Source organism: Gambusia affinis, linkage group LG13 (genome assembly GCF_019740435.1).
Source record: "Gambusia affinis linkage group LG13, SWU_Gaff_1.0, whole genome shotgun sequence".
Lineage (NCBI taxonomy): Eukaryota > Metazoa > Chordata > Actinopteri > Cyprinodontiformes > Poeciliidae > Gambusia > Gambusia affinis.
The window spans coordinates 10,539,541-10,563,578 of NC_057880.1; the positions used below are offsets into that span (position 1 = coordinate 10,539,541).

Sequence of the window (24,038 nt, forward strand, 5' to 3'; positions counted from 1 at the left end):
TTTACATACAGTTCAGCAGAGAAAGTGCTACTTTAAATAAAACTTAAAACAGAAAAAACTGATTCTACCCCACGACTATGAGAACAAATAGATATCAAGAACAATTATCAGCCGGTTATGTATCTATACATATGATTGGTTTTCTTATGATTATTGACCACCTTGCATGTTTATAATAAATACAGCCGTATTAAATGTTCACACAGTGAAACCATATTGGGATTAATGACCAAGTGCCTCCCTACTAATTGTCACATCAAACAAACAGACACTAATTGACAAATGTCCTGGTTCTGTGCTAAGTGGACACAGAGTGGGCGCTGCCTCCAGATTGGTCTCTTTGTCTGCTTTCATTTACAGGTCGAGCCCCCTACATTAAGAAGCCGCTCCGGAGTTGTGTTTTTCTTTGCTGGGGTAATGAAACACACACCTGCTACTCTCAGGGAATGAATAGAAACTTGAATCTAATACCACTGTCATGTGGCTCCGAGTGGACTCCACAATACCCATGTTTTGAGTTTGTGTTGCAGGGTGCACACTTAGGTGTGCGTCTCTGCAGCAGTTTTAATACAAAGATGAGGAAAAGGGACAGAAAAGGGGAAGGGTGGGACAGAGATTTTAACTTGTCTTCAATTGTCCAGCTGCTACATTTGGCCTGGAACCACCAAAGACAAAAACAAACAAAGACACAAAAGAAATCACTGCTCACAAATAAATAGAAGTCTGATTTATGATTATTTTGCAATATAACTTTTGTGAATAGTCTTTTTTTTGGTATACTACCATATAGGTATAAAAACATACATTTGGTAATTTTGGCTACTGTTGCCTTGTTACACTCTAAACAAAACAAAGTGGAATTAAGTCTTCAGATTCGTATACATGCAAAAAATCCAAACACTCTGCTCCATCTTGAAATGCTAATTTATGATTAGCATCATTATGCATTAGTGTAATTTCACGAAAGCCTTCCCACAGTGGCACACAAAGGGCTCATTCACTGCCAATGCTGCTCCGCGTTAAGAAGAATTACTGCACGGCAATGAAATCCGTTCACACGGATGAGGATTTATTCAATAATTACAGACTTTCATAGTTTTAATGCCACTTAATGAGGAGCTCGCATGGTGTGGGTGAAAGGATGCAGCTCTTTAATTTGTGTAACTTGCAGTTTTTCTCATTTGCTTCACACAACCTTTCTGTGATGTAAACTAACTGGGATAAGTCTTGCAAATTTTGGTTGGTTATCTCTTTCTACTCTTGTTTAAGAAGGCAGTTAATCAACAGGCAAATGGTCAGGTGTAAAGGAGTGTAAATATTAACACACACTGTTTCAAAAGCTACTGCTACTCCCCAAGCAGACAGTGTAAACAAGAGCTGCTTAATGATGTGTGACCTAATAAAAAATTTTAGTAAGCATCCTAATTTTTACTCTAAATGTCTCCCCTACTTGTGCATTAAGTGTTAAAATGCAGAGGCTTTTAAATAATATCATAGCACCTAAAGTTCTTCACCTTTGACGCACAAAAAAAAAAAAAAAAAAATTCAGTGTGTTTTCATGGGATATTTGCCAGGACAAAAACATAGTGACACTCAAGTGTGAGGAGAAAATTATGCATGATTTTAACATGTTTTTACAAATAAACATCCAAAATATATGCCATGTATTCAGCACCAAAACCCGTGGCTAAAATCCAATACAACCATTTGTCTTCAGAAGTCGATCGAATAATATTTATTTAGTTCACCTGTGTCATATTCCAGGATTTATCAAGACATCACAAAGACAAAGTCATAAAGTTGTAACATAGTTTAAATCAATCCAGTTAATTTGTACAGCACATCTCAGCAACAACGCAGTTCAAAGTGCTTCGCATAATAAAAAACACAAAAATACAAAGTCATAGACTACACCACACAATCAACTATTGAAAAAAACAGTAAACATGACATTTTATCAAAAGGTTTAGGTGATAAAGCAATTTTCCAAAGTGTAAACATCTCAAAGATCACTTTTCAAAAAGAATAGTACTCAACTACAAACCTTCCAAGACATGACCGAGAGCTTTAATCAAAGGAGTCAAGACGACCAGGGGAAATCTGGAGGAGCAGCTGAACTCAGGTAGAAAAATCTCTCCACCATAAGGTAAGGTAAGGTAATTTTGTTTATACAGCACATTTTTAGCAACAAGGCAATACAAAGCACTTTACAGGAATTAAAAGGAAATACAAACAAAATAACACACCAAAAGAAAGAGCAAAAGAAGAAAAATAATCTAATGTTGATTTAAAGTATGTAAACTGGGTGATCCTGTTCAGGGTTGCCAGATAAGTATATTCTGATCTAATTCCAGTTCTGGGTTGGAAGAAAAGAAGTCTAGGAAGTAGTTGCCAAGGAAGATTTTCTGGATTCTAAGTTTGTTCTAATTCCTGTTCTGGGTTGCTAAATAAGTGCAAGTAAGTAAGTATCCTCTGGACTTCTGGGTTGCTAGATACATATAAGTAAGCATTACAATAGTATTTGTGAATTTCACAAATCTGGCCCTTTTAGAAGAGTGATAATCATATTTTTGCCGAAACCATTAGAACACAGAGAACCCAGCAAACATGTGGAAGAAGGTATGCACACGTATAGAAAAACTAAAGCTATTCAATCAAACTGATAATGAGCTGCATTACCAAAGAATTAGCAAAACTTTCAGTCTCTCAATGTACAAAGCTAGTAGACATTCCCCAACTAGCAGCTATGACTGCAGCGTAAACTGGTTCACCTAATTTTGGATTTAGGGTCTGAATATTAATGAATGCATTTTTTGTAATAATCTTTCCACTTCAAATGCTTCAGTTTGTGTCAATCTGTCAAAATGAGGAATAAAATAACAAAATGTGAAAAGTTCGAGGAGTCCAAATATCTTGGCAAGACGCTGTTCAAACTTTAACACAACGCATTAAGATGAAAGCTTTAACTCAGAGAACAATGTGTCTACATCCCTCATACCCATGTTACCATGGAGAGCTAATTATGTTGGCAAAGTTTAATTGCTCAATCATCAGCATTTAACAAAGAGGCGTCATTGCCCCTCCCCATACTTTCAGTATACTATATTTATAATGGCCAACAATTACAGAGAGGGCCCTTTAGCTGGGATAGCACCAGTAAAAGCTGCCGGTGCTAATGAAAAGCTGTAATCACTCTACCCACAGCAGTTATTAGTAGGAAATTATAGGTCATCTGAAGGGACAGCAGTTATGAGCATTAGAATAAATAACACTGCAGCTTGTGGCAAATGGAGCAAATAAATGAGGAGCATGTGGATCTTGTATTGTGCACTTAATAGAGGTAATCGATTTTATTCTTACTCCCCAGGAGACTCACTTTGTGCTTTGCAATCTTGCCTAATCTATACCCAGATTTAACTGTGAAAATCAAGTGATTGCCCATTTCACAAACCAGTTTGTAAGCCATTTTCAAACTCTTGTTGGTCAGACTTCTGGATCAATGCAAATACTTTATGAGCTGAAGCATGCTTTGCAAACTCTAATTGTAGAAGTACGACGCAGAGAGCTGAGAATAGTTCTTTTCTTCCCATGACCCCTTTCCCTTTACATGTTTCTTTCTCTCCTCGTATGTCTTTCAGTCCACCTCTCCGGCCCTGTTCTCTCATCTTGTCCGGTTGCTCGGTCAGGCCCCTGGAATGCCGTGTCCCTTTGATCAAGTCTTCATTATCCGTGACTCCGCGACGCTTGGCTGTCTGACGTTAAGGGAGCCTATATAGACGAGGGAGAGAGGCATTGCCTCGATGCGGACGTGGAGGCCTCTCCACACAAGGCTGAACAATCGCTAGGCATCCTGCCTCCATTAATGAGAAGCATCTCCATCCTCAGCACTCCCCAAGCAGCCTCCACCAGGTGGAATGCTTGGCCCCTGTCACTCATAGCACTGCTGAAGGCTATTAGCAATTCATTAAGTGAGTGACTGTCCGCCTGCCTGTATCAATTAGGGGATAGTTGATATGTCTGTTATTGTTGGAGTCTGAGATCGCGCTGCTTTTCACTCAGTGTCTGCCTTTGCTTTCAAGCTCAGGCACATCTGCTTCTTTTGTAGTTTAACTGCGTGTTTACTGGTGTGTGTGTGTGTATGTGTGTGTGTGTGGTCTTGGCTTATAGGAAACATGATGTAGGAGGAAGATGGATATTGATTACCAGTTTTCAAATAAAATGTCTCTGTGTTTCCTTGATTTGCTCTAGATTATTTTTTTCTTATTAGAGACTGTTTGAATGAAAAATAATTTGCCAGCTGGAAATAGATTCAACATGGCCACAGCATTCTGAGCATCAGTTACCTGCATGACCGTATGTTCATGTAATTCAAGGTAGAGGGTAAAATGGACTTTCCGTGGTTATCACCTGGCACCCTTTTACCAGTAAATCAGTTACGTCTTGTTTTCATAAATGAACAGGAACGAGAAGTAAACAGGCTGGATGCTCAAAACTTAAAGCGATTACTGTTAGTATTATGAATAGATTAAAGACAGTATATAAAATTTGCTTAACAGCCAACACCCTTGCGGCCTGGTCTGGCTAATATATAAAATATCCCCCCAAGAGCTGACCATTGTCAAGAGCCAGGTAGGCAAATCTCAGGCAAATTCCCCTTGTTCACAAACAGGATTCCTCTTCTCACTTTTTGGATTTAGATAAGAGGTCACTCTTTTGCATGCATATCTGATCACTGCATATGTAGATTCAAACTGCATGACTGCTATCAACTTTGTTACGAGAATACAAGGACAGTCGATGAAAATCTAAAATAGCGGTGTTGTTTGAAAGTAGCGCTGAACATGTTTATTGGCTCACGTAGGTCTTAATTTGCATTAAACACTGTGGAGAGGCAGAGTCTGCTTTTGGGTTGGCGGCCACTTACGTCTCATTCTAACTGTCACTATCAGCGTTTACTGTACCACCCAACAGGGTCTGAACTCTGTCTATATTACTTAATATAAAAAAATATTTAAAATCCAAATTATGTATTATTTAATTTCATGCTTTAATCTCTTGACAATGATAAAAACTTGTCATTGCTTTTAAAAGTCAGAGCAGGTTGGTGTGCAGTTGTATTCAGGCCCAGCCGAAAATGTCTTTTTAGGGAAGGCATCCAGTGCTGTTGATTTCACATTTGGTGACTAAAATCTTCCCCAAATCATATTTACAAATGAGCTCAAATTCATTTAGATTTAGAATAGGTGCAGAGCAGAATTTTTAATTAGTACAAAGATTCCTGGTTTCCTGTAGCCCTTGTTTGGGCCACTTTAACAAATGAATAAGGTTCCATTGTCGCTCTGGCTGGTATGTTTGATATTGTTTCCAGTTTTCTTCCTGAACTGCCTTAGTATCACATCAGCTACTCTTTCCTTGTTCCTACGAAAGAACAATAATAATAAAAAAAAAAAAAATCTAACATATAAAAACCATGAGGCCATGTTTCGCTCTGGGAATAATGTGATCAGAGTTATATGTAGCATTAGTCATTATTTGCTTTCCTATGACACGTTTGCTATGAGATTAAGGGATATCTGATAAGAATCAGTCACGCTATAATAAATAATGCCATATTTTTTATGTTTCTATGGGTAAAAAATTTCGAAAACTATGTATCACTGTCCTTCTACTTCTCAATCCCTCCTTTCTTTGTGTTAGTCTTTTACATCAAATACAATTCAAATGGCGTACTTTTGAAATGTCTGTGCTTTGGAGTTACAAGTGAACTAGTTCATGTGTGCAGAGGTACAAACACGATGTGTGATTATGCACCAGTCAGGAATCGGTTGAATCCAAACTAAGCTCCTGACAGCCACTTAGTCTCTGTGCCACATTCACTGCACATTGCTGATGGCAGATCTTAATAAAAATGCTGCTGTCTGCAGCATTTTGATAATAACAACACATAAAAAAAAAAAGGCACACTGTTAATGATAGTGCTAATTATCACATTTTGCTCATGGGTCAGCAACACAATTAAACAAAGTCACCATTATCTGATGAATGGCTGGACAAAACTCTTTTTCTCTTCTGTGAAATTGTTTGGCGACCATTAGCAATGCAGTGTAATGCCAGTGATTGACGTCGCCGTCTACTTAGCAAGTGACAAGGGACGTGTGTGAGAGGAGGGGTCAGTGAGCTTGGTGAGGGGGGCCGGTGCAGGGATTGATCGGGGTCTGCGTTGTTGCCAAACGGGGGGAGAGGGTGTATTGGCTCGTAGACAATGAGCCCCGGCCAGCACTGAAAGGCCCATTCTGCGGATCCCTGTTAGCTGTCTATTATCCATGGTCTCCAGGGGGCTGCTAAATAGAGGGCATGTGTTAGGCAGACATTTATCATGTAATTACAGCACTAGGATCCGTTTCTGATGGTGTGTGATGATTACTAATAATTACTGTGCATTTCACGCCTCTAAAGGGCCCAGATGGGGTCCCAGGGCGTCAATACAAAGGAGAGGAGGCAAGCAGGGGGGGATAAAATAAAAGGCAGGATTAAAAATGTGAAGAAAAAAAAGGTAGATGGGGGGGAAAGGGAAGAGTGATAGTGTCTCGCCTCAACTATTCCGAGATGCTCATTACCTTTATGAACTGATCCATATGTGTCCAATTACTGATAAAGGAAAGGAAAGAACAAAGAAATAGAACAAGAAATGGAAAGAGAGATCAGAGAAAACTAAGCAAAATAAAAATAAGAGATGGAATTAGAGAAATAAAACAAAACAAAAAACATTAAAGTGAAGGAAATATGTCAAATGTTTACCACAAAAATATTTTCACACGTTAGATTTTGCATTGTTTGATTTATTTCATCCTGTCATGTATTTTGTCCTAACGTCTTCTCTGTGGTGATTACATGCTGAATGAGTTAAGGTTTAAAAAAAAGAAGAAAAAAATTCCCATCTCTAAAAGCGGCCATCGTACCTCTGTCACTGTCAGGGGATCTGTTTCTTATGAAAGCAGCGAGAATGAAATACAATGTGCCCTCTGCTGTATTTCTTCAGGAACCTGGATCAATCAAACAGGGCAAGCTTTGCTTTGCTATGCTGTACATATAGGCATATATTTATTTTAGACTGTGTATGGGTGGGTGTGAGTGTGTGTGTAAGAGAGAGATAAGGCAACAGCTGAGTTGCTGTGCATTATCAGTGCCTGCAACCACAAACAAAACACACATCAACAGAAGGTGGAATTGTGACACAATGCCGAAATGTTGCAACGTGTCATCCCCAATGTTCATTATACGAGATGCATTTGTTGTTGTTGTTTTACATTCACAACCATTGTTGGTTGCATTTCTCAGGCTTTTTAGAGGCCTACAGATAAAGACTTTGAGGTTCCCACTTGATCAAGGTGGGCTCAAATTAAATCTTCCGATTGTCGGTGTTTTAACTTCAGCACAAAAGCCACTGGAATCAATATGGGCCTGGAGGAGGGAGGGGGATTGTGGATGGAGAAGATGAGGACCGTCCTGTTTAATAGAAACAAATTGCTCTCCACTTCCCAGTGACACAGATAGCGGACCATTTGTACCTGCTGGCCTTTGTTGGGAACAACAGAAAGGAAATGTACTCATCCTGGCCAAGGATAAAGTTCGGGGCTTTCTGTTACACCCCAGTTACCTTAGCCTCTGTGCCCACCCTCTTGAAGAAGCACAGCGGTTAAGTAGTTCAGGTGCCTACTACATTCTGTTAGATTAAAGGTCCCTGCTTTTGGCTCGAGTTGAATTGCTTCAGCTGCAGATGAAGGGAGCAGAGGGAGGGGGGAATGGAGCAAAGTTGTAGGGCCAGCGTTCGTGAATGGACGTCTTGTGCGTGTTCACAGAGGCGAAACGCTTTGGGACAGCCGGCATGCCTCTCTCTACACTACAAACCTGAGAGAAAGCCTGTAGGGGAGGGTTGGTGTGTAGGGGATGTGGGTTGCAAAGCCCAGCCCCTCCTCAAACTCAATTCATTGCTCATCTTATATCCTCAACCACATTTTCTCCCAGGTTGGTGCATTTGTTTGCATAAAGGGCTAGAACAGGTGAGTTGACAGTGGTAGAGGGGGTCTTCTGGAAAGCTGAAGACACACTCTCAGTCACCCCCATGGAACGTGGACCTAAAGGAAATGGGACACAATGCACACAGAACATGAGCAGGGGGAATGTGTAATACTGCGCCAATGTGCACCTGTGCTACCCACCCACCCAGAGTGGCAGTAAGATCAGGGTCTGAGGAGCAGTAGATCTGAAAGACATAATAACTATAGCTGTAGGACACACTCCAGCCTTAACTTACAGAGTCTTGCTTTTGGCAGATGCAGCTCTGATTCTCTTAGATAGCCAAACTCACTAAATATTGCAGAGATTCATCATCTACTTTTAAGAACAAAGGAAAATCAACATTAAAAAAGTTAGTTTGCAGTGCCTGGCAAAAATATTCATATCATTTTCTCTGATGAAAAATAGAAAACATCCTTATTGCATAATATAACCACCACCATGTTTCACAATGGGAATGGTGTGTTCAGGCCAGGGTGATGTGGAGTGTTACTTTTCCACCATACACAATGATTTGCAAAAAGTTGTTGTTTTTTTTCTTATCTGCCTAGAGCTACTTCAGGATCTTTTCTAAATTCCCTCACATGAATTATGACAAATTGATAGTTTCGAAGGATTTCTTGCTGTTTTTTTGCCACGCTCAAAACCACAGATTTATAATAATGTATATAAAATATGTAACTAATCAATTCTAGAGATTCTCTCCCCTGGGCTCTAGATTTCTGTGTCTTATCAAAAGTTGTGCCATACTTTTTTAAATCACGTGTTCAATAGTGATATGCAAAATGTTCAAAGTTTGAACTGTTGTTTTTTAACCTAATCCTGCTTTAAAGTTTCAAAATTTAATGGGTGTGTCACTAGATCTTTATGATCCTGTTTGCACTGTAAAAAAAAAAACAGCAAAAAAAATAAATAAATAAAATAAAATTATTGAGATTAAATTATGTCCAAGTAGAATGATTACTACTTAAGTGATTTCTGAAGGCAGTTGGTTGCACAGGATTTTATTTAAGGGTACCAGATAAAGACAGAAAAATAACTTTTCTGATTTTGTGAAAGACATGGGAAAGCATGCACAATTTTCCTTCAACTTTAAACATTGTGCAGCATTTTGTATTGGTCTATTACATAAAATCAGTTTGTCATTACACAACAAATAATGAGAAAATGAACTGTGTTGAAACACTTTTTGCAAGGAACTTCACCCCTTTTAGGTTTGCTACAGAAATGTGCAATCAGTTAGCTTATCACCAACAAACCTATACTACCACAACATATTTCCTGTTTGCTGTCCATGTTATGTTGAAATGCAATGATGCATACATAGTGTGAGCATACATGTGCAACTTCTACAACCTAAATCCCAGGTTACAGGGTCAAGTACAAGAGTCAAAGGTGATGTCTGTGTGTAGGATTGGATTCCAGTATGTGAGAATCTACTGAAAGAAATGACTTCCACTGAGTTTTAGCAGAATGTTCCAAACTGTGTGTATAACCTCATCAGAAAAATACGGAAACTTCTCATTGGATAAATATAAGAAGAAAGGATCAAGAAGGTCAGGGGGCATATCGCTTGATAACGTAAATCACGTGACTCAGTCTCTGTGACATAAAGTAAATGTTCAGTAATCCAAATCTTAATCTTGTGCCGCGCTCAGTGCGGCTTAAAGAAACTGATACTCCTGTGACTTCTTTAGCGGCTGATTGTGTTACCTTTACAATTCCGCTTCTCCACCTTCCTGTTTTGTGCCTTAGGAATGCTCGATAAAAGTATCCCCGCTGTGGATTTCCACCTGCACAGGAGAGGACATGGCAGCAGTCTGGGGTCAAAAATAGGATTGCAGCCCCATGGGGAATAAACACAGCAAATTTGCTATAAATGTTAGGAGTTTTGGGCAGTTACTTAAATGACGAATGACTTTTTGAACAGTATCAACAAGATGGTAGGAAGTGTAGCAAATTCAAAAATGGTGTGACCCAGTTTGTGCAGTACAGTTCTCAAGTGGTTTGCCAACTCGTCTTATCCCAACTATCTTATTCCCAATGCAGTTGGAATTGATCGCACTTGAAACTTCAAAAGTAGTTATTGGAACCTGAATCAGTTCACTTACTATATTCAACTTCTTCAACCAATAACGTTTTTGCAGTAAAGACCTAGATCAAGAGCAGTTATTTAATCTTTCAACAATCTTCTCTTTGAGTTACTTATGAGTCGCTGACCTTGTGACATTTTAGGAAATGTTTACAAAAGTTGCGACAAAAGTCTAACATTAGCAGAGCCACTGCAATCGGTTATGTACTTAAGAAAATAGACCAGTTCAGATAGCTTTTCTTTGTTCTGACAGTAAGCAGTAAGTCATTTTAGTTGTGAATGCTGAAAATACAAAGGAAGACAAACTTGTATGTTTGCATATATTGTGTACAGCTGTTTAAACACTAAACATATTATTGTTAGACAGTGACGTGTTTCTTATTTTTCTTCCAAATTCAGTTTCATTCTGCACTCTGGGAGGCAATTTATCTGTCATGACTTCCAAAGAAGTAGCTCACTTTGCTCCCCTCTGTCTCATTATACTGACAGCAGCCTTATTAGCCATCAGGGAAACCGCCAGCCACATGAATTTGGCTTCTGTTCACCTATGGGCCCCAGACAAGCCTCTTTTTACAATAGCGCCAATGATTCTGAGATTTTTTTTGTCAGTTATTATTTGATAAATATATTAATTATGACCAAGGGATGACAGTCCAATCAGATTGTCAGGCACCTAGTCGTGGGCTCCCACCCCACACTTTGTTGATAAGTTCTCTCAGGTTTCTAAAGCTGTCATCCAGGAGGCTTGGACTTCTTATCACCACAGAGAGACCATTCTAGGGATAATTTCCTGTGTGTCATAATTAAATGGTGGGTTTGTGATGGGGAACAACTGATCTTTTAATGCAGGTATCTCCTGATGTTTGTTTCTGAGGGGATGAGTTGGACGGGTGCATAAAGTCAATGCAATGTTTGAGTAGCTAGATTACAGGTATTTCTTGGGAATCTAAAGAGCTTTGCAAACATATTCATGCTCCTTAACCTCCTTTCATATTTGGTCACATTACCACCTCAAACTTTTTTGTGTTGTACTGAGACTTGATTTGAAGGATAGACGGACGGACGGATCATATGACAAAATTTTCCTCCTGGAACTCTGGATAAGAGGCAAAGGTTGAGTAATATTTACTTTGCAAAGTTAAAAATCTTTCAGTAGATTCTGGGATCACTTGAGAAGAATATAATGGTCATATAGACTGCTTAATCTAACCATCATTATGGTTAAGAAACTGCTTTAATCAAAAACTGCTCAAAACAACAGTCTATTGTGAATCCTTTCAAATGGTTAGGTGGTAGAAGATGCAGAACGGCATGCTATTCTTGTAGTGGATGTGGATCAGATCAGTCCCTATGCAGTTTCTTGCCATGGCAAAGCATCGAATCAGCTCCATGGTCTTGTCTGACAGCCGTCTGGACTTTAGAAATGGGTGATAACTTAATTTCTACTCATGTCAACACTACTGCAGGGGCCAAGAGGAAACTGTGGGTCTATTGTGTATCTGTCATGTCACGCGGCATTTTGCGGTCCCAAGAATGAAAAATATTTAAGTGGCTTTGATGTCATGGATCTCAATGAGGCGCTCAGATCGTATGAAACCATTTTAGTTGTGCTTTCCTTGATTCTTGTGTCTGATTTCTTTGTCTTCTTTTATATGCGTGCTCGTCTAGCCAATCTTGCCTATGAAAGTTTACCTATGTTTGGAGTAACTTGCCCACAGCCTGCAGTAGATGCGTCGTACCTCAATTGAACCAGACACAAGTGCGAGGCTTATGCTGGAACAACCCTGAGTTGAGGGCGCTGACAGCAACTTCTATCTGCCAATCTCCCTGTGGATATTGTTGCAGTACTGGCAGACAGACAGCCAGGGCTTGTAGGCCGACAGATCCTCTCTTTCAGCAGGTTATCATTTCAATTAAACCCTTTCATCCCTACATACAGTCAGCTTCTTGGCCAGAAAAAAAATGACCTGAATAAGACATTATTAGTCCATTTCAACAGGTCTCCATTTTACCCCTTCGAACTCTGCCGGGTAACAGAAAGGGTTGGGCAATCCTTTACAGCACAATAGTTCTAGATTCTTCAGGTATCTTCATTCAAATAGCTCAGAACTTCGGCCATCTACGGTGGTTACTGTGGTTCTGTTTATAGATAATCTTTGAAATTGCATCGGACTGACACACCGGCATGTCCTCTCTGAAATGTGTGCCAGGACAAGGGCCTTTTTGTTTTGCTGTGTTTTGTCAGAGTTCACAGTGGCCGGCACTCTTTCTATCTGTGCTGCACAGCAGACGCGAAGGAATGCCTGCAGAGCTCAGAAACTGTCTGTTGAAAAAGCCCTCGCAATGTCTCATTTCCTTTAATAAGGTGGCCTCAAAGGCATCCGGATGAACCTACTAAATACAGATTAACCCTCAGCACCATCAGCAACTACTCAGTCATCAGGACCAGTCACGCTTGTATAAGTGTGTATGCGGAAGCTTATAGGTATGCACAACTTGACAGTTTTCTTCAAAATCCAAGAAACATTTTTTTTTACTGAATAGTTTAGAGTCCAGACTATTTATAAAAGTCACCAATGCACATTTAAATATATAATCTAATTACCCCGCCCTGTACGTAGTAAGAAAAAATCAGCTCACTACAATGCATTTGAAAAATATTCACAGTGCTTCAATTTTTCCACATTTTGTTGTATTTCAGCCTGTGTTAAATAAATATCTTTCTTCAAAATTTACACACAAATACCCTATTATGACCATGTGTAAAAGATTTAGAGGTGTTTGCAAGTTTATTTAAAAAAATAAAAAAATAAAAACAAGAAATGCAAGATCCACCTTTGGTGATCTGAAGCCACTCCTTCAAGATCTTGTAGGAAGAGTCCTGCTGGTTTCAGTGGCCTCCAATGATGAAGCTCATTGGGGCCTTCAAAACAGCCCCAATGAGGCTGGTCTGTAGACCCCTGAGACAATCCTGTCTTAGGGGCCTACAGCACTGTCAAAACTGGCGCAACATATAGACATATGAATAAAATCCAGTCAAATCAACTGCATTTACTACAGGTGGATTCCATTTAATTTGTGGAAACAACTCACTTTGTGTTACTTTTGTTTTTCTTTTTGAGGAGTGAATCTTTGTAAATAATCACGACACTCAAATTTTTTTGTCCACATTGTTATAATGCAGTATTTTTGTTTATATAATTTTTTTATGAAAGATACTAATTTAATGCAATTTAAAATATGGCTGTAACATTAATAAAAATATAAATAATCACTCCATTTTACTCCTGTTTTTTAAATCAATTCTCTTCCCTGGTGTCAGATGTAAAACTTCAATAGCTGGAGGGTGAATTATATATTTTACTTTCCATACGTAGATGATTTATTGCATTAAAAATGGAGAGGAAAGAAAGGGAGAAAAGTAGCCTTTATACACTTTACAATGATAATACTTTTCCATGGTTTGCAAATTACTAGATTCTACGTTTGTGCTGTTTTTTGGTAGAATAGTTTAAATCCTGCTCCTCAGCTTCAGGGCATCAAAAGCAGCAGTCCCACTTGGCTACAACCTTTAAGCCTTTCTTCACTTCCTGGCTAACTGCTCTGGTATGCAAGTTTGCCATGTGCCTTGTCTAGTTTTACAGAGTGGTTTTAAGTGCAATCCAATTCACAGTTTCCGCTCTAAAGTAAGACACACTCTCTGAAAACATACCCTCCTTTAACCAGGACTGGCTTCCTGCTCAAAAGGGAAAAGGTGTACTCTGAGACAGCAGTCAACATTACAGTCTACCTTTACAATGTGAGTATGGATCTACCAGCCCCCCTTAATCAGGCAATTCTAGTTTGTTTATTAAGAAAGTATAGACTCGTGTATTGGTTGTTGGAGAGGCTTTAAGAATTGGTAAATGAAATGAACCTGAACAGATATGGAGGAATGAATCAAATAAAGGAGTGAGGCAGAAAGGATCAAGAATGTTATCAGAGCACGGGTATCTGAAGAAAGCTACACCGTTAGAAATACTAGGATAATCCTCTGGGCTTTAATGGTTTTGAAATGCTATGAAAGATTAGGTAAACAGTCCATTTGATTAATGGGAAAAGAAGTCAATTGGCCATGGAGAGTGAAGACGTGCACAATGCTCCTTTCATGTGCTGCGGCTGCTGTGAGCTGACACGGTCACAAGGATGTCTTGGCAAAGAAGACATTTTGTGCATAGCTCCTCTGCAGAGTGTGCAGTCTCACACTTTTAAAGACTTGGAAACTTGAGTGACTGTGAGGAAGTATTCCCATGTAGCAGTCAGACACACACACGCACACACACACACGCACACATAGGTTATGGTGATATGCACGTAGGCTAGGACATAGAGTTATTGTTTCAAGTTTTATAGCTGTTTTTTTATTGTTTCTAAGCTATTTGTTTTACTATTACATCGCCAATGTAATGCACTGTTGATGCAGCAAATCTCTGCAGGTATCCCTTCCCATTCCCTTCATATATCCTCTGTCCAGGTAAAGGTCATCTATTCCAGGTGCTTGCCCTCCACTTGACTCCTTTCCAACAGACTGTGGCTAAAGCAGAATCTGCAGTGACCCATTCTAACTCCGTGTCATCTATGCGTGATCAAATCCACCCAAAACAGTTTAGAAGAGCCAAGCCAAAAGACAGTAAGATCAGAGTGTTTTTTAGATGTGACAGAGGAGAATTGGCCCAGACAACTCAGAGAAGTTCATATGAAGTGTTTTTTTTTCCGTCTGTAAAGATATGAAAGAAGAATTTCCCTCCAATCCAGTTTATTTGTATAGTGACAATTCATGACAAAAGCAATCCGAAAGAAACATTTGAACAGATAAATATATAAAAAAACAGATCATCCAATTTATTTTTAGAACTGTATAGTCAATTTAATCCAATCATAAAAACCGATTTAAAGTCAGTCACATACGTTCTACACCTTGTTATTAAACACTGCAGTCAAGTTCAGTTTATCATTCAAAGTGGTAAAAAATTATTTCTCTCTTCTCTAGCCAAATGCTTTGAGTCACTGACTCACAGTCATCACTCCTCCTGAATGAGCATGTTATGTATGACAGTAGACAGTCCTGGAAACCAGGAATTTAACATAAGGTCAAACACAATACCTGGATTCTTTACTTCATTTCCAGAGGGCTATTTAATGCCACCCGACAAATTAATTTGTTTAGAAATGTGATTATTTTACGTAATCATTAATGTTTATTTGCCTCATTTTTGGTTTGATGTTTAAACCCTGGAGACTACTGCTTGGTAGTACGCACACAGATGCTGTCACTTCGTAAAGGCCACCTTTGAACACTGTTATGCCTATTTAGGGAAAGATTTGAGTGGACAGGAGGTTAACTGTTAAACACCGTAAACAAGATAATTTGCTTGGTTTGTTGTGATTCTTGACCTCGACCTCAAGCACATTCTTCACTGTCACTCGTAGATCATAGTCAAATTTATCACCTCCACTACGGCATAAAAAAATATTTTGACCATCACAACTGATGTATGGTGGTTCACATTTAGATATTACCAACAGATTTGTCATTGCTTATGAAAGGTAAAGCAAGTTTATTTCACCAACAATTATAGAGATATGACTCAACCTGCCCTGTATAGCATAGTCCAGAGTGGCTGCTAATCCTCCATCAGTAGCTCATAGCTAGAGGCAGCACAAGGCAACATAAGCTCTCCTATCCTCCCTGCTATCACCTGCCTATTTGCTGCCATGCCATCCCTATGGCGCTTTCAGCCACTCTCTTTCTCCCCTTCCCCTTTCCATCCACTAATCCTCTTTAAGAACATTACCTGCTAATATATCCAGTCAGAAGGTATAAAAGCCTAGCTATCTCTTTACTGCCATCGGCGGTACGCTAAATAGGCCATTAATGGGGGAAGGTAAATGGGGGGATATTGTGGTTTTGACCCCAAATGCTATTCAGATCTTGGTCTAACTAAGTGCCCGTCTGAGGTGTAGCATGTGTTGGAAGACAAGGAACAGAGGGAGAGGACAGGAAGTGTGGTGAAAGAGCTAAAGATCAGCTGGCATTTTTTTTTAAACAATCAGATATTTTGAGTCATTATTGGATAATGTCAAATGTGCATACAATGCAAAACCAAATGAACATTTGTGTGTGTGTGTGTGTGTGTGTATATATATACATTTCTTTATTATTCTTGATACCAAGAAACATGGGATAACCTCACACACTGGCGCTCCCAGGTGGTGGAATTGAGGAACTGGAATTTGACATTGAATTTAAGAAAACACGTCACCTATGTGTTTTTTTTTTCTTTCTTGAATATTTAAATACAGATAAAAAAAACAAAGGCTAAACACATGACATGCTTCCAACTTCTTGCTTCTATGAAACTTCATACAAGAAGTTTCATAGCATTTCCAAGAAATTCACTTTTCCCTTGATATTTTACTCCAAATAATGGTCTAGTGTGAAAGAACTTCACCTGTAATTTATATAAGCCGAATCAGCAGATCACAACGACATCTTAACCCAACAGCATAATTTTTAATGCCACATTAAAATTGTATAAATCTGGTCTTATGACTCTCGGAGTTGAAGACTATACAGTACAAACCGTCTGAGAAAATTACCACAAACCTTGGTTGTTCTTTGCTATCTTGAGCAGGTTAACCCCGCAGGCCGCGCTGACCGACAAAGTGCACTTGTTGACTTGGCCTCGAGGCAAGGCAGCTGTTCAGTTTACTGCTAATGGAGAGCCACTGACATCACTTTAATGAGACGGCTCTAATGAGTCCTGACAGCCCTGACAGCACACCGCTGAATCAGTTTACCTCCTCCAGCTTGAGCAGCCAGAAGCTTTTTACAGAGATCGGAGAGTGCCCTCCTGTGGTCATTATAGGGAAAGAGTCCCAAGTCTAAGGGGCGTTTCGAAAGGAAGGTGTGCATGTACATCTAAATATCATAAAATATTATTGAAAACACTATTTATATTTTTTTCAAAGACATTACACACAGAATGCCATATTTAAAGTGGGGGTTTTTTTCAACTATTTTGATGATTGTGGTATACTACTAACAAAAATAAATCTAAAAATAGTTTCTCTTAAAATGTTTGATATTACAAAAGATTAAGTAAAAAAAAAAATAAAAAAAAATAATAAAAAAAAAGACATCCCTACTTAAATTAATGTTCATATAGTGTACAGTATGTTTCTTCAATACTCGGTTGGTGTTAAATTAGCATCATTTATTGCATCAATGCAGAGTAGCATGGAGGTGATCAGATTGATTCTCTGCTCAGTGTAATGGAAGCTCAGGTTGCTTTGATAGAAGCTTTCAGCTTGTCTGGATGTTGACTCTGGTGCCTTTCACTGCTGTCTTGACAACACAGCATCAATTTTTGGTGAAGTTTAGGTCAAGACACCTTGTCAGTTGAGGATACTATTGTCATCAAACTTGGTATTGGTTGATAGGTGTCAAGTCATCTCGGTAAGTCCAAATCATCATCTCTATAAAGATTGCCAGAAGACTGGCAGGAGAAGGAGAAATTTCCTGTTGGAAACTGTGCTAACATTAGAGTTTAGTCTTTACAAGCAGATGAGGTAGAGGATATGTCATAAAATTATATTTTATTTATTTATAAAAAGCAAAAATAAATAAGAATAAAGCAAATGCTAATCGGCAAGGATTGCTGCAGTTGTAGCTCATGTACTGGATACTTGTGTGTGGTGGTTCCTGAAGACCTGACTCCAGCTGCAGTACACACCTTATGGATTTTCTCAAAACTCTTGAAAGAGCTTTGGTTCACAGTCCTCTTAAGGCTGCAGTTATCTCTGTTGACTGATCATCCTTTTCTACTCTTACTCAAATTACTATAATTATTATGCTTGTAAATATGTGAGCACCCAACTTCTTTAGCAGTAACCTTTTGGTCCTTACCCTCCTTGTGGAGTGAGTCAATGGCCATATGTTGCAGTGTAAAGTTAGCAATCATCCTTATGATGGCAGAGACCATAACATATTTCTGTGCAAGTGAAGTTTGGATTATTTTTTCAAGCAATTAGAAACAAACAGCCATCCTTGAAATATCGCCCATCTGTTATATGTAACAACTCAATATAATAACTTAATATTTTCATGTTTATTGCCCATCTGTTATATGTAACAACTCTATATAATAACATATATTTCATGTTTCCAGTTGAATGACCAAAATTAACATTTTGCATGATGTTCTGATTTAATGAGTTGGACTGGGATAAGTCCTCTTTCTCTCACTCTATCATTGCTATTAAAAATATATTATCAGCTTAAATTATTTATGCAAAACTAAAATTGACCAATTATTTTTATGAATACGTTTAAGTAGAGGTTACTGCTGCAGAAAAAGATGCAATACTTATAATCAGAAATATATATATATAAAAAATGAAAAGTTAGTTCATATTTTTATCCATCCATCCATCCATTTTCTTTACACCCTTCTTCCCTAAATGGGGTAGGGAGGGTTGCTGGTGCCTATCTCCAGCTGCGTTCCGGGCGAGAGGCGGGGTTCACCCTGAACAGGTCGCCAGTCTGTCGCAGGGCAACACAAAGACATACAAGACAAACAACCATGCACACACACACTCACACCTAGGGAGAATTTAGAGAAACCAATTAACCTGACAGTCATGTTTTTGGACTGTGGGAGAAAGCCGGAGAACCCGGAGAGAACCCACGCATGCACAGGGAGAACATGCAAACTCCATGCAGAAAGATCCCCGGCCGGGAATCGAACCCAGGACCTTCTTGCTGCAAGGCAACAGCTCTACCAACTGCGCCACTGTGCAGCCCTCATATTTTTATGTTATTTCAAAATTAGTCCTTCCTTTGATATGGTTTCGCATCCACTAGAGGGAGGCACTGCATTGGATGTTAAAAATCAAAGGAGGTCTAGCTTGAGTTACTGAACTCTTGAGAAATTCCAGTTTTTTACAATCATCATTAAACAAAATGAAAAAAAAAGGAGAGAGATGCAAACTCCATGCAAAAGGATTCCAGGTTGAGAAGCAAACCCAGAATCTTCTTGTTGCAAGGCAACATCGCATCATCGCTCAACCCTGACAGACAACAGCTGTTGTTATTCCTCTTAATAAAACACAATTTATCAATCAATGTTTCATCAAAATGAAATGCTAAATAAAATACTTTTTTTTTTTTAACTAAGGATAGTAAACACCGTTTTACCAATAATGTTTGTTCACTCCATGATGAGTGGGTGATGTAAATTGTATCAGCAGGGTAGATTACCAAATTTAACCTCCTGAAACTCCTGCTTTACTGATCATCTTTCAGAGTTGGTGTAAGGGTCTCCGGGTACCCTAACCCTAACACTTTTTCCAGACATTGTATTTAATTGTTGTAATATTGGCCGTCAGCTGTTCACTGTCACCACATGCTTATTTGGAAGGGGAAGTCAATAATTTGATGCATTCTTCTGAGTTTCCTGATAAATATAAAACCTTTTTCTAACTCACATTCTAAAGTGACTCTAACCACAGCGTGTTTTTATTAGAAATTAACAAGAATGCATATAAATAAATTCGAGTGAGACTTATTTATTGGATTAAATTCATCATTTAAATTTTGGCGCTTTGATACAAATCGAAGAGGACTGTTGTATTTAGGAGGTATGTTAGTGAGCAAAATCCCCAGTAAGCTGTAATTTACTCTCTGTTTTAAGGAGGCGACTTAAGGCTTTTTAAATAGGACATGCAAAGCAGTAAACAAGCAAGAATGCCCATTTGGACCTGAAACCAGATGGAATCATGTACATAAATAAATTTTTTGATTCACTCTTACAAAGTCCAAAATGATGAATGAATGTTCTGAAGAGCATCAATCTTTCATACTGATAAATATGTGAATATTTATCAGTATGTGATAAATACACATGTATTTGACTTATCAGGATGACATGTAGGATTTATGGGATGTCTACCTACGTCACAACAAACACAATTGGAAGAATCATATTTAAGTTCAACATATAAAGTCCAAGCTACCACAGATCAATGCTAGACAAGAAATTTACCCAAAGTAGTTGAACATTTTGAGATTTGAATGTGAACACAAAGTGACAAACAGAATAAATTAAACATGAGCATAGTTTCTGCTTCAAGTACTTAACCTTTTGTGGACTTTGTTTTTAGAATGAAAACCTTTGCCCTGAGAACTCAGACTGCAAAACATGCTTAGATATTTATGAGTGATTTCTTCCTCCCTCTGAATCACCCAATTATCTTTAAATGTATGACTCAGCATAAACAAGCCATGCAACTCTTTCTACAGAGATAAAAGTTGCCCATGCACAAGCAAACAAAGAATAATGGGAATAGACAGTTTCTGAACTTGGGCGCGATGCAGTTTGGGATGCAGTCAAGCATATTTTTTTTGTCCCTCTAGGACCAGACAGCCAATGCTAAGTCTGTTCTTTGTATTGAGTTATACTTGCACATTTACATAGATTACTGAATTCTATCTTACGTCATTTATGTCAAATGTATTGTCTTGCTTGTTTCTTAAAGAATTTTAATCCAAATCAAAACATTTAATTTCCAGAATAAATCATAGTAAAAAAAAACATCCACATACATCCAGCTAGCTGCTGCAACCACATGACGAACCCACAACGCTAAGAGTGTAAAAGTCATTAGATCTAACATCATGATTAAGATACATATTCACACCCCAATGTAAAAAAAACAACAAATATTTAGAAGGCGTTGCTTCAGTCTAGCTTGTGCACTGCGATGTTGCTCTCATTACAAGAGAAGATATCAAAGCAGATTATTGTGCAAAAAAGGGCCATGGAGTAGAGGCCAAAAAATGATCTGCAACTGTGACAACCATTTGAGAGAAGTCGATCAAAAATAAAATTTAAAAAAGCACAATGTCTGTCAAAATAAACCAACTGGGAGATGAAGGAAGCTTTGACCACAACTTTAAATAGGACTAAGAAAACTGAGAGCACAATTTGCAGAGCTGAAATTTGTTGTACAGGTAAGTTTCTCTTCCATCATTTTACATTCATGTTTAAGAAGCAGTGATTTAAAGTGGAACAGGAGACATCTTGGTTAACAAGCAAATAATTGGGAACACTGATTCACTTAGTACGTCATGTGAAAACGCTCCAAAAATTAAATGTCGAGTGAAAGCGAAGCATTTACCTCATTGTGCGTTTGAAAATGTATTCGGCATATAACAGGTGTACTCAGAGACTTTGAGGGAACTGTTGGTGCAGCCTTGTGTAGCTGAAGCCCCTCACCTCATTAACTCACAGTCTGTAAGCAAATGAAGCTGAACTTTATCCTGGTCGGGGAAGCACAGCAGAGAATTAATTCTGCGTTAAAGAAAATAGAATGTGGGTTCACCTTCTGTTCCTTTGCTAAGTAGAAAGGGCAGAAGTGAGAAATTTCCCTCAGTGGAATTAATTAAAAATCCTCAGAGCCCCTTAAAAGACCCCGTCACAGGCAATTCATCATTCCTTGTTAGTAATGGGATGTAAGACAGATGCGCGTGTGAGAGCTGCTCTAACAAATAGAACAGTTTCTCCAATCATGTAGTAAGACATTGGCAAAAATTTATTTCAATTAAGTACTATATATCACATCAGGCCTTTTAATTTTCCTCATGAAAACTGAAGTTTAATGAGTTTTTGCAAATGAGTCATTTTAACTTCCGTCCTTGCTTCGAAAGTCTCCATGAATGTGTTAATTAAAACTTTCAAAGAACGCCATATTGAACTCCAATAAAGTGAGAGAAAAGAAACGTACAGAAATACTTAGATTTGCAAGTTTGTTGAGGTGGCTTGGATCACTTTTTTACTTTATGAACCATTTATCTGTCAAGTCTATGATATTTAACCAAGAAACTTGTTTCAGAAAGGAAATTACACAGGCATTGCTCAAGTGATAATAAAACAATAGAAAAACACTGGGAAAAAAAATCTTGGCGCAGCTCATGTGCTGCTAGATTTCCCTTACTATCCAAGTATAAGGATTCAAACAAACACTATGAAAATGACTACAGTTCCACAATAATAGAACATACTTAATTCAGAAAAATAACATGAAGGGTTAAATTAGAACATTCTTCAAAATGTATAGAATTAAATTTTAATTGATTGTCACTGACTCAAACAATTGCCATGGCCAATACACAGTACAGTAGCTTAATTCTACAAAATCCTAAAAGAATGACAGCATCTCTTACAGTTGAAGTGACCGGCTGAAATAATTCACCCTCAAATCAAATATTCTGATCACTCTTTGACAGTCATTCAGACTAAAATTTAAATATCCATGTGTAGTTTCTTAACGTCAGTCAGAAAATAAAACTGGTCCTCGCTAAGAACTGCACACGAAAACAGATACATGCATCAGATAAATACATTTTGCTCCTGAGGTAATAAAAACACTCGACTCACTCCATTGACAACGTCCCTCAGAAGTATTACAGACTGCATGTTCTATTGAATACCTGAGAGTGTGGAACCGCTGAACTGTGGTGTGTGTGCAGTCTAGCTGAATTGGTTCCTTTCAAAATGTCACTCAGGACTGTAAACCTCACTGCCTAGTCTTTGTTCTTCCATCCTAGCAACACTTGAAAAAAACATCTACAATCTCAAGATATCTATCTAAGTAGGACACAGATAAATAGTCTATATTTGTGGCTTCAGCTAGTAAGATTTTTTTTTCTGTCTGTGTTTATACAAGCATCCAGACAGTAAAAAAAATAAAACGTGACAGCCAACACTTACCTAAAAAAAAAAAAAAAAAAACACTGCTAAAATCACGACCAGCACCAGCAATATAGGAAATAGCAATAGTACTCAGACTATTGCTCTCTTCGTCTACTGGGACGAAGAGAGGAGGCGGTACCACGAGGGAGTCTGGCGAGAGGCGATTCATTTTTTTTCTCAAGCACATATAGTACTATTGTATTTCTTATATCTATTAACATGCTTCACATCATGATCTAAAACCATCCCTTGTATGTTTGCCAAGGTCCTGCTGAAAGATCTGGAGTTGTTTACAGCCTCAGAGATTCTTTTCCTACCCTGATCAACATGCTAAAACCTCAAGAAGAAAAAAAATCCCACAGGATTATACTGTTCAAGCATGTTCTGTTCTTCTTCTGCATATTTATTACTTCCAATCTGGCTTGTGACAAACTAAAAACGCAACTTTACATGTAATTCTTTCAACAACTGTTTTATTTGGACCACTCTTCTATAAAGACCAAATTTATGGAGAGCACAAAAAAGAGACAAGTGAGCGCTGGGTTTTATTCAGATAAACAGAATACAGTGGGAGAAACACATATATACCTCACTCTTCATTTAAAAAGACCACGTGTTCACATCTTTGCTGCTTTGTGTTGACCGATCAGAGAAAAACTCCTTTAACGTGTATGATGTGGAAAAAGTTAGATAGGCAAACTTCACTGTAGTATAAATCACTTGTTCATAAATCACTTCACTGGCTTCCAGTTTGTAAATAGAAAGATTTTGGTGGTCTCCAAGACAAAAGTTATTGGGCTTATATTGATCAGTAGTCTGAAAAGAGCTTCCTAGAACAACTATCTCCTGCTACGTTCCAGGCGAGAGGTGGGTTCACCCTGGACAGCTTGCCAGTCTGTCGCAGGGCAACACAGAGAAATACAGGACACACAACCATTCACACACACACTCACACCTAGGGAGAATTTAGAGAGACCAATTAACATGACAGTCATGTTTGTGGACTGTGGGAGGAAGCCAGAGAACCCAGAGAGAACCCACCATGCACAGGGAGAACATGCAAACTCCATGCAGAA

The 24,038-nt window shown here is 38.5% G+C and overlaps 1 long non-coding RNA gene across 2 annotated transcripts; it reads right to left on the reverse strand.

Moving 5' to 3' along the window:
* Positions 1 to 6,817: 6,817 nt before the first annotated feature.
* On the reverse strand, positions 6,818 to 17,106 carry LOC122842148. Of its 2 annotated transcripts, XR_006372498.1 has the most exons (4): positions 16,815 to 17,024; positions 9,790 to 9,869; positions 8,224 to 8,263; positions 6,818 to 8,135 (listed from the first exon to the last, which is right to left on the reverse strand). It is a non-coding gene; the product is annotated as an uncharacterized LOC122842148 (long non-coding RNA). The 2 variants fall into 2 exon arrangements; XR_006372499.1 differs by lacking the exon at positions 8,224 to 8,263 and having other exon boundaries at positions 16,815 to 17,106.
* Between the last annotated feature and the right edge of the window lie 6,932 nt (positions 17,107 to 24,038).